The sequence below is a fragment of the Phocoena sinus genome, chromosome 14, assembly GCF_008692025.1.
Source record: "Phocoena sinus isolate mPhoSin1 chromosome 14, mPhoSin1.pri, whole genome shotgun sequence".
Classification (NCBI taxonomy): Eukaryota; Metazoa; Chordata; class Mammalia; order Artiodactyla; family Phocoenidae; genus Phocoena; species Phocoena sinus.
The window spans coordinates 43,192,291-43,202,143 of NC_045776.1; the positions used below are offsets into that span (position 1 = coordinate 43,192,291).

At 43.4% G+C, this 9,853-nt stretch overlaps 1 pseudogene; it reads left to right on the plus strand.

Annotated features, from left to right (window-relative positions):
* Nucleotides 1–552: 552 nt before the first annotated feature.
* Nucleotides 553–6,088, plus strand: LOC116764999 (annotated as a pseudogene).
* Nucleotides 6,089–9,853: the final 3,765 nt, after the last annotated feature.

Below are 9,853 nucleotides of genomic sequence, written 5' to 3' on the forward strand. Positions count from 1 at the left end.
ATGTCACTTTTATTATAGTTAATTTATAATTCCCATTTGCCGTTATAGTCAAACCTATTCACAGAAATAAACCAGAATTATAAGGGTAGTAGACACTGCAAATATGTTCTCTCACATGATATTTAAGGCTAGGTATCTATCAAACCACATTAGAGGAGCTGACGATATAAAGTTTGGCAGTTCTCAAGAAACATTAGTCAAACCAGAACTAAATCTCAATGCATCAGTTAACATCTGCCGAACACTTCCTCTTGCGGTTAGCATTGTATTAGTGCTTAAACCCAAGTAGTTTGACTCAGTAAATTCTAAAAATACATATTTAATTCTCATAATATTATTCACAGAGTTCTTGGCAGAGATGAATTTTGAGGTTCATGTTGTCTCTCTTTCAGTCCCAAAAGCTCTGTTTTGAGTTCTCCAGGCTTTGGTGGAATTTCAGATATTGTCAGGTCCGGCCTGTAGTACCGGTGCACCACCTCCGCGCCGGCGCACGTGGCCAGGAGGCTGGCGGCGAACATTTTCAGATAGGACGTCCAGGACACGCCCGCGGGCATGGTCGTTGGGCTCGAGCTGCACTGGCCCTCGGAAGCAGGTCAGGGGACGGTTGAAGGGCGCTCCGGAGACTGAGCGGGTGGCCGCGGATCGGACCGAAAGTGCAGGGGATCTGGGAAGAGGTTTTGAGGGATCTATTTGAATCTTGATGGGAATTGTGCTGTGAATTTTTCCAATATCATTTGGAGATTTTGCCCATAAAGAGGGCGGTAGCTGATTCAATAGGGACAAATGATCGGTGTTTCCAGATCTACTCTAGGACTGTTAGAGATGGAACAAATAAAATATGTCAGAGTCAGGTTGGCTGCTTTGATGACTTATCTCCAAGTTCTAGAATGATGCCCCCTTTTGGGAGAAAGCAATTCCAGCATAATCCTTCTCTAGGAAGTCTTGCCCTAACAAACGGGGCAGAGGAACTAAGGAGAAAGGGGTGTGTATCTCTCAAAGGTCCTAAACAAAAGGGAGTACGTTCAGAGACAGGAACCTCTCAAGGTTCGTTAGAGATCCCCACGATTTGAACAGGGGTTGCCTTATAGTAGTGGGGTTGAGGACCAAGAGTGTGGCTCTGGTGTCAATTAGGATGGGAAGAGATTCATTCCCAGTGAAGGGAAAGGTCCCAGTTCAGCCTGTTAATAAACAGAGTTAAAAGCTACCCAGGTGGAATCAACATTTGAAGGAAGACCTGAATTTTCTTTAAAAACAATCTGAAGTCAATTGTAAAGTCATGAACAGGTTCATCAGATTTTTGTGTTCTAGCCTGAATTTTGTTCCAATCAACAGGCTTTGGAAAAGCCCTGGAAATTGCTCAGTGAAGTCGTCTAGCGAGTGCTCAAGCCTGATCATGTATGAGTTAGTGGGCTGGTCTCCCAGTTGTAATTCTAGAGACATTCAGGATTTTCCCAGTGAGCTGTTTTCATCCAATGTTGGGCCTGACCTTCACTGACAAACGTATGAACTAGCTGATATAAGTCAGAGAAATGAGGCTGGTAAGTTTGAATGACTCTATTAAATCCCTCAGCAAATCTGGAGAATCCTTGGGTACTTTGCCTAAATCTTTGACTATGGCTCACAGTTCAGCTTTAGTCCAGGGAATATAAGAAAGTAATGGTTTAGCCTCTGGATCCTCGGAAGGCTTAATTTTAAAGGAACAGATTCTGATAAATTCAGAGGAAAAGGGAGTGGGGAGAGTTTCAGTGGAAACGGGAAATTTTACATGAAAATTCATATTGGGGAGGACGGTGGGGTGGAGAGGTGTAGGTGGCATAGAAGGGAAGGAAGAAGATGGTGCTAGAGTCAGAGACTGAGACACAAAAGCTGGGGAAGAAGAGCCTGAGGCTTGAGAAGCCATTTTATCTTTCTTTGTTTGCCTCAGTTGATCTTGAAATCTTATTTTTTAGAGAGGCAAAGGTTCCTAAGAACATTTAGAAGCCTCAAAATCCAATTGAATTAGGTGCTGCATTCAGTTTTGGAAATTTTAGAGTTAAGTAAGTTTGGGGATTTCAAAAGTTCCCCATAATGGCCACTGACATTCTAAATTGTCTTTAGTTAGGTCGGTCCATTTAGTTAGAAAGGCACATAAGGAAGGACGGTGGTTTTCAAACATAAAATTGGCCGAGGTCCCTGTAGAGAATTCAAAATGTGAATATTTAGATAACTGGGATCCCACCTTTCAGAGGTTTTTCTCTAGAGTAAGGGAATAATTTTCAAATAGACTTACTGTTCAAATAGCTCAAACGGCCTAATACCAGCCAGTTCTAAGGGACAATCTGGTCCCCAAGGAGCCAGACTAAAATCTTAACAGGGCAATTCCAATAGAACAGCCCCTATTTCTGATAGAATTGGGTTGAAGACAGAACCGGCACAGCTCACATGAAACAGTCTCTGTTCCTGATGGTATGGGCTGAAGTGTAGCCAGTTCCAATGCAGTATCATTTCACAATCATGCCAAAGTGCCAAACGAGTACTTGCATACAGAACAAGGCCTTAACCAGAAAGGATGAAACTTTAAATAGATCCTGACTAAGACCTGAGAGCTTCAAAAAGCAGAGAAGGCCAAAGTTGGGATCCTGGAGAAAGAATTACCCTCAAATCCCGGAGTCGGCCAGAAAAGCAATGAGCAAAAACAGGTTCAATGTGAGCACTGCACCTGTCTGCTCAGCAGTCTTGGAGTCATTGGGGGTCTTCTCTGGTCCCTGTACAGGCCACCAAAATGCTGACCTAAAACAAATAGACTACCAGTTATTTCTCTAGCAAAAATGGATATATTTGGGCTCAATGAAGAATGGCAATTTGGGGTCTGCAATCATGGCAAGCCATGTGCAAGTCCCCTACATCAAGGAGAGGACAACTCTTTTAAAGAGGGGCAAAGGAAGTTGGGAGGGCTACCGTAAACAAAAATTCCATTGGAGGAATCGAGATTTCAAAGTATAGTGGCTTTTCGTTGTCTGAGTTGTGACAACCTCTTAACAGCTGAGCTCTTGCCAGGCCAGAAGAGGACGCCTTTCTTCTCCTGTTGGGCTCTGCTTTCATTGTAGGGCAAGAGAGCGCCCTCTTCTGACCTCCCAACTCTATATTAATTGAGGTGTCTGTTTATTAATTTTTTATACTCAAAGTCCAAAACACTCTGAGAATGAAATCCATTTGGTGGCAAAACTGCCCTATCCTGACCTAATTTGACTGCACAACCATGATTGAACAGATGGAAGGCTATGCAAGCTCCTTAGCACTTAGTGTGGTTAGCAATATACTTTGTGGCAGAAGTTTTATTTTTTTGGCTGCACTGGGTCTTCGTTGCTATGCGCAGGCTTTCTCTAGTTGTGGCGAGTGAGGGCTACTCTTCCTTGCGGTGTGCAGGCTTCTCATTGTGGTGGCTTCTCTTGTTGCGGAGCACGGGCTCTAGGCACGTGGGCTTGAGCAGTTGTGGCTCATGGGCTCTAGAGCGCAAATAAGCTCGTGGGATCTTCCTGGACCAGGGCTCCAACCCGTGTCCCCTGCATTGGCAGGCGGAGTTTTTTTTTGAGTTTTGAGTATTTATTATATTTGATTTTAATAAAATAAATTTAAGTTTACATAATTTAATTTTTAAATAATGGCTGGCTGAGTTTCAACCATCAGTTGTCCAAATTCCTGCAAATTTTGGGAATTCCCTGGTGATCCAGTGATTAGAGCTCCGAGCGCTCACTGCAGAGAGCCTGGGTTCAATCCCTGGTCGGGGAACTAAAATCCCACAAGCTGTGTGGCACGGCCAAAAAAAAAATGCCTGAAAATTTGACAGTGAGCCCTTGTGGGCCAATATGAACCAGCTCCAGCACTGTACCGTTTACCATCCTGCCTTAATGAACAGGACCAGGATTCTATCTGCTTTATTGGCAGGCGGATTCTTAACCGCTGAGCCACCAGGGAACCCCTGTGGCAGAAGTTTTAATGTGTTTGATTATGAGACATTGCTACAGTTCCTGCTGGGAGCGTTTTACATTTGTTGGGTTTTCACTGTATGCCTTTTCAAAATCTGAAACATTCTGAATCTTGAAACACAGCTGTTTTCAAAGAAGAGATTGTGGATTTGTATTTGCAGACAATTCTTAAGCCTTGACATCTGCAAATATCAACATTTATCAGTACTTTAGGAATTGAATCTTTATCTCAGTTTTACCAAGAAGTCTTTGCTTCTCTCTAATATACTTTTCAAAATTCTGGTTATCTGCTTCTATAGCTGCTCAAGGAGTGGTTGCTCAAGGTCACAGTCCCCTCATGTCTGTGCTACCTCTTTGTTCTGTTTCCAAGTCTAATTATATTCTTTGTGGGGAAGAGTCACTTCTGTCGGGGTCTCCCTTATAAATAGAGTTTCCCTTTACACAGGTCCTGGGTGTGTCCCTGTAATGCCATTGACCGATTCTTCTGGAGTAGCATCTCAGAGGTTTACCCTTTCATGTTCACTATGTTGTCAGTTTCCCAAATAGGGATTCCATTAAAAATGTAAATATTGAAAATTGTAAGGAAAGAGGATCCGGAATTCTGGCTTGAAAGAGAGTGTTAGTGCTTCAAATAAAACATTGCATCATTGGTGACTTTATTTAGCATTGGAATTCATTAAAAACATGTTTCTAATTAAATAATTACCAAGCTGAGGCCATGCTGGTTAACTCTACCTACTCTATTTTGCATAGTTTAGTTGCTTTGATTATACACATTGCTCAGTTTTGGCAAGATATTATTACATTGTTTTCTGTAATTACACTGTCATGCAATATTGATTAAAAATACCATGCAAAGTTAGCTCTCTAAATTTTTCTCTGTTTTGAAATAATTTTAGAAAGGAAACTTTGATGCAAATCTATGCCAAGTAAATATTATTGGGAGCCTATTATGTGACAGGCCCTCCCACTGGGAGTTGCAAAGGTGAATGAGTCGCAGTTCCTGTTTTTAAGATACTCATATGCTGATCAGAGGAAGAGATGTTAGAAACACATATGATTCATACTAAAATTGGGCTTTGTTGTGTAAGATACAAAAACCTATAGGGCGGGGAAGGTGGTATCTGCATTTGACCATTGGGTTTGCCCCGTGTAGAGCTCAGTCGTGGAGTTTCATTCAGAATCAAAATCAGTGCCTCTTTTGCCTATATTCACATTTAACCTTTTCAATTAGCAGACAGTGTGCTAATTGAAAGATCACTCAGGATTCTAGTCCCAGCTCTGCCACTAACTTTCTGACTGATAGGGTCCCCATCAGAGTCACAGGCTTATTAAAAATGCATATCCAGTGACTATAGTAGGTAACACTGTGTCGTATAATTGAAATTTGCTATGAAAGTAGAACTTAAATATTTTCACCACACACACACACACACACACACACACACACAGGTAAATATGTGAGGTGATGGATGTTTAACTTCACAGGGGTATCATTTTACAGTACATACATATATCAAATTATATCTTACAATTTAATTGCCAGTTATACTTCAATAAAGCTGGAAAAAAAAAAAAGCACATCCAGGCTTTTTTGCAGACGCCGCCACCCCAGAACCTCCCGCGCTGCCCATCCACGGTCAACCCTACCGTGTTCTTTGACATTGCCGTCGACGGCGAGCCCTTGGGCCACGTCTCCTTCGAGCTGTTTGCAGACAAAGTTCCAAAGACAGCAGAAAACTTTCGTGCTCTGAGCACTGGGGAGAAAGGCTTTGGTTCCTGCTTTCACAGAATAATTCCGGGATTTATGTGCCAGGGTGGTGACTTCACACACCATAATGGCACTGGTGGCAAGTCCATCTATGGGGGGAAATTTGATGATGAGAATTTCCTCCTGAAGCATACGGGTCCTGGCTTCTTGTCCATGGCAAATGCTGGCCCCAACACAAAATGGTTCCCAGTTTTTCATCTGCACTGCCAAGACTGAGTGATTGGATGGCAAGCATGTGGTCTTTGGCAAGGCGAAAGAGGGCATGGATATTATGGAAGCCATGGAGCGCTTTGGGTCCAGGAATGGCAAGACCAACAAGAAGATCACCATTGCTGACTGTGGACAAATCTAACAATAAATTTGACTTGTGTTCTATCTTAACCACCAGAGAGCACCCCTTCATCCCTGTCTGCTCAAAATATCCTATAATCTTTGTGCTCTCATTGCACTTCTTTGGGTTCCATATTTTCCTTATCCCCCTCCAAGTTAAGCTGAATTGCAAAGTTAAGTTCATGGTTATGAAATAAAAACTAAACAACAGAAAAAAAAAAAAGCACATCCGTAGGTCCTACCCAGATCTACTGAATTAGAACTCAGGGGCAGGGCCTGGAATCTGCATTTTAAACAGGCACCACAGGAGATGATTACACAGGCTGAAGTCTGAGAAGCACTGGACCGCAGAGCTGTGTCAAGTCTTTTCCAGATCCACAAATTCGAAGCAGTGGGGTTGCAACGCAGCAGCCATCCACGTCTTCCTGGAGCTACCACACCCTGCAGCTCCGCCCACATCTTCTTCCCTTCAGTTAACTCATCACAGAGAAGATTGAAGGAGAGAAGGGAAAGCAGCAGGCCCCACGGGAGCCTGAGCCACTGGCTGTGTTCGGACAGTTCGCTGTGCCTTTTGGTCCTACTTGGGTCTGGTTACACGTACGCCAGGGGCCGGCAAACCACAACCCATGGGCCAAATCCAGCCCGATCCCTGTTTTGTAGCCTGCATTCTTTGTGAACTAAGAATGGTTTTTACATTTTTAAATGGGAAAAAAATCAAAATAAGAATAACATATCATACACATAAAATTGTATGAAATTCAAATTTCGATGTCAATAAATTAAGTCTTCTTGGAACACAGCCACAGCTCATTCATGTACATTTTGGTTATGGCCACAAAATTTGCTCTGAGTGTCATGTGCTGAGGCTGGTCTCAGCTAATGGGGGGATTCCATTTTCTTTGTCAGTGACTGACCGGGGGTAGGTATGTGGCCAAGGAGAAATAAGAGAAAGTCTTCTAGGGGGCTCCAGGGAAATGTCCTCCTCCCTTATAAAGTGGTACAAAGAGATTTCCTTAAATCTTTGAACAATGTCATCCAAGGGCATCATGCTTGGATTTTCTTCAGTTGCTGTCTTGCATGGGGAAAAGTCCATGGACAGTGGAGATACTGAGCTGGAACTCTGTCACAGCTGGTATATATATATATTTTCTCTCTTTTTCCTCTCTTGCCAATAACATCAAGAATGCTCCAAAGTAATTGTGCTTTTCTGATTAAGAACATTCTGGGTAAAATGATTTCTGACTTGTGGTCTAGAAGGAGAGAAAGTGTGCTGTTGATATCTTGCATTGCAAGAAAGACAGAGCTGGGTTATTATAGGTGTTGACATTTCCTATGAGCCCCACTTACAAAATTGAGATTAAGTAACTTGCCCAAGTTCACATAGCTGGTCAGTATGGATTTGAACCCAGGTGCCAAGCTCCAGCACCTGTGGTGTTGACCTCTGCACATCACTGCCCTCTCCTCGAGGTCTGGATGAGGCCGATGCTCTCTCTCACCTCCCATCTACTTTTCAGGGTGGGTCTGATAATCAGGCATGGACAAGCAGTGCATTCCATTCTCACTGCCAGAGTCACTGGTTCAGGTGGGATATGTGACACAAGGTAGGCCAGGGAGTCGCAACCCCAAGGCTTTTCTGGAACTATTAGGAAAGAGAATCTATGTCAGATGAAACAGCCAAACCAGCAGGTTGTACACCTGAAGCTGCTGTTGGCCATCATTCCACCACAGAGAGAGAGTCAACACAGGACTATGCAATCAGAGGAAGGAGACAGACAGCTCCTGCTGACATGTGTGAGTCTGCATCTAGTCAAGCCTGACACCCTTTTCTTTCTTTTCCTTCCTTCCTTCCTTCCTTCCTTTCTTTCTTTCTTTCTCTCTCCCTCCCTCCCTTTCTTCTCTCTCCCTTCCTACCCTCCCTCCCTGCCTCCCCTTCTTCCTTCCTTCCTCCCTCCCTCCCTCCTTTCTTTCCTTCCTTCCTTCCTTTCTTTTTCTCTCCCTCCGTCCCTTTCTTCTCTCTTCCTTCCTTCCCTCCCTCTCTCCCTCCTTGCCTCCCCTTCTTCCTTTCTTCCTTCCTTCCTTCCTTCCTTCCTTCCTTCCTTTCTTTCTCTCTCCCTCCCTCCCTTTCTTCTCTCTTCCTTCCTTCCCTCCCTCTCTCCCTCCCTGCCTCCCCTTCTTCCTTCCTTCCTTCCTTTCTTCCTTCCTTCCTTTCTCTCTCCCTCCCTCCCTCCCTTTCTTCTCTCTTCCTTCCTCCCTCCTTTCATTTCATTTCCTTCCTTTCCTTTCCTTCCTTCCCTTTCCTTCCTTCCCTTTCCTTCCTTTCCTTTCCTTTCCTTCCTTTCCTTTCCTTTCCTTTCCTTCCTTTCCTTTCCTTCCTTTCCTTTCCTTCCTTTCCTTTCCTTCCTTTCCTTTCCTTTCCTTTTCTTCCTTTCCTTTCCTTCCTTTCTTTTCCTTTCCTTTCCTTCCTTTCCTTTTCTTTCTTTCCTTTTCTTCCTTTCCTTTCCTTTCCTTCCTTTCTTTTCCTTTCCTTTCCTTTCCTTCCTTTCCTTTTCTTCCTTTCCTTTTCTTCCTTTCCTTTCCTTTCCTTCCTTTCTTTTCCTTTCCTTTCCTTTCCTTCCTTTCCTTTTCTTCCTTTCCTTTCCTTTCCTTCCTTTCTTTTCCTTTCCTTTCCTTTCCTTCCTTTCCTTTCCTTTCTTTCCTTTCTTTCCTTCCTTTCCTTTTCTTCCTTTCCTTTCCTTCCTTTCCTTCCTTTCCTTTTCTTCCTTTCCTTTCCTTTCCTTCCTTTCCTTTCCTTCCTTTCTTTTCCTTTCCTTTCCTTTCCTTTCCTTCCTTTCCTTTCCTTTCCTTTCCTTCCTTTCCTTTTCTTCCTTTCCTTTCCTTTCCTTTCCTTCCTTTCCTTTCCTTCCTTTCCTTCCTTTCCTTTCTTTTCCTTTCCTTTCCTTTCCTTCCTTTCCTTTCCTTTCTTTCCTTTCCTTTCCTTTTCTTCCTTTCCTTTCCTTTCCTTTCCTTTCCTTCCTTTCCTTTTCTTCCTTTCCTTTCCTTTCCTTCCTTTCTTTTCCTTTCCTTTCCTTTCCCCCCGAGATTTGCTTGCATCAGCTTGTATTTTTTCTTTCGCAACCACAACCCACGGGTAATACAGGAGCCATCAACATTCTTCAGCAGATGAAGACCTAAGCAAGTGCTGAGACCTTGGGGATACATAGTTACATGAGAAGTGAACTGTGTCTTCACAAAACTAAACAAAGTGAACTGTGGATACAGTCAAGTGTGCCACAGGCCATGCTGTGGTGTGTATAGAGTGTGGTGGGGAGAAGGGGTCCTCGTTTAGATTGAGGATTTAGGAAAGGCTCCCAGAAGCTAAGTAGGAGGTAGAAGGAAGGACACTTTAGGCAGAGGGAATAACGATATAAAGGCAAAGAAGTGTCAGCTAGCAAGTTATCCTTAATTCTGGAGACCACGAGTAGTTTGTTATGGGGCTGTTGCAAAGGGTGCCTTTTGAAATGTGGCAGTAGGCCCAAGGGTAGGGAGACATCAGATCATGAGGGACCTTTATCTTTCAGATGGAAAATCACTTAAAGATTTAAGCGGGGAGAAAATGTGGTTAGGTTTGTTAGTAAGATGATCACCTTGGCTCTCGTGTGGAGGATAGATGGAGAATAGGCAATGTTCTCTCACTCATGAGACTGTAAGCATCTCTCTTTAATTCTGTTTCTCACAGCAATCTGATCGCCAACATCTCGACAGAAGGGCTATAGTAAAAGTGAGAAATCACTATCAATGTCGGAGAAAA